The sequence below is a fragment of the Echinops telfairi genome, unplaced genomic scaffold (genome assembly GCF_000313985.2).
Source record: "Echinops telfairi isolate 266 unplaced genomic scaffold, ASM31398v2 ScPeMD7_7420;HRSCAF=8458, whole genome shotgun sequence".
Lineage (NCBI taxonomy): Eukaryota > Metazoa > Chordata > Mammalia > Afrosoricida > Tenrecidae > Echinops > Echinops telfairi.
Genome location: NW_022111320.1, coordinates 51804814 through 51806718, shown reverse-complemented (window position 1 = coordinate 51806718; position 1905 = coordinate 51804814).

Below are 1905 nucleotides of genomic sequence, written 5' to 3'. Positions count from 1 at the left end.
GTGTGTGTGTAGGGGGGTGGAGAGCGACCTGAAATGAGGCCTGGCCCAAAAAGCAGGAGGACTCATGTTCTGTCCCAGGCGCCCAGGCCCTCTGGGGACCTCACCAGGGCAGTGGGGCCTGTTCCTTTCAGGCAGACCTGTCAGACAAGTTCCAATACAGAGCCAGTGTGGGCTGGGCCAGAAACTCACCTAGCTCTCCTGGAAAATGTGTCCCGTGACCTCCCTCTGCTAGGGGTGGGGAGGGCCCACACTGGCTGCCCCAGGGGTCCCTTCAATGGTCAGGCTGCAGCCCCCACCATGAGAGGCTCCAGGCAGGGTGGCCCCAGAATCTGGGTTGGGGCCTGTTAGCCTGGCTCTTGATCTGGCTTTACCCTCAATCCACCCCCAATCCAGAGCGAACCTCCCATGTGAAGAGGGGAGGGTGGCCGCACCTGGGGGGCGGGGCTGTGAGGTGATGAGGCTGAGGAAGGTGGGGATAGTTTGCCCACCACCCCCAGGGCTATCCCCAGCCTGTTGCTCCTTACCTCTTACTTTAATCCAATTTAAGAGTTGGCCCAATGGGAGATCACCCAGGGTGGGGCAAGGGGAGCCGTCCCCTCACCCCTGTCCACCGTGATGCCTGCCGGTCAAGACCCCAAGTTCCTGCCTCGATGTCTCCAAGGGCCCATAGGTCTGAGCTCCGCGTGAGCGCAAAGGGCGCAACTCTGTCCCTGAGCTCACACTCACCCCAGACCCAGAAGGGGGTGTCCCTGTGCTCCGCCCCAGCCCTGGGGCCTCCCTGCCTCCAGGACACTGTGCCAGTGCCTGTGGGTCTGCCTGCGATGGGATTTCCCTCCAAACACACACACCCCTGTCCCCTGCATGGGAACCACCACCCCCCGCCCCACCCCCGCAATGGAATCCCCCAGTCCCGCCCCCTGCGATGGGATTCCGGCCCCCCCACGCCCTGCCCCAGGTGGTCCCGAGCCCCTTCTGTCCCCCACAACCCAGCCTGTGGGTCTCTAGCTCTGTGTCCCTGCCCAGCTGCCTCCTGTCACTGTCCATGGTTACCTGGCGCAGGTCCCACGTTCTCCTCCCTTGCTCCCCTGTGGGGCCCACCCTGAGATCGTCTTCATTTGGCCCTCTCAGCCCTGCCACCATCGCCCCATTGAGATGCCAGCGAGCCCGCCTTCCCCACTTACTGCCACCCGCAGACTCTTGCCGTGTTCGGTCTGGTACGGCGCCCAAGCGGTTCCACGCCACTTCCCTCCAGCTGGGCCCCCACGTGGGGTCATTCAGCCCGAAACATCCTTCATCCTGGGCTCCTCCACCAGGGAAACTCCTGCTCCAATGGCCCTTCTCTGAAGAGCCTCTGCCGCTGCCCAGCGCTTAGCCACCCCGGCTCTGGGCTCCCTAGACCAGCAGTTCTCAACCTGTGGGTCCCAACCCCTTTGGGGGTTGAACGACCCTTTCACAGTGTTCGGCCAATTCACAACAGTTGCAAAATTACAGCGATGAAGTAGCAACGAAAATAATTTTATTGTTGGGGGTCACCACAACATGAGGAGCTGTGTGACAGGGTGGAGGCATTAGGAAGGTTGAGAACCCTGCCCTAGACTCTAGGGAGACTCTAGCTGGGTTTTCCTGCTCCCTCTCGCCTGGAGAGGTAGAGAAATACAGTTTTCATAACAATGTTTTAGAGACTAGGCTTATTCTTTGTCTTGGGGAAATCACACACACACTGTTGGCTTACCATGAGCACCTGTCCAGGTGACTGCAGAGGCAAGTCAGCCAGGTAGAAAGAACATAGGGCAGGGCCAATTTTCGGCCCCACTGGAGTTGCCCTGTACCTCAAGAAGAGAATTTAACTCCTGGGATCCTTGGCCCCCACGTCTAACAGATACAGTGGGGACACCTGTGCCACAG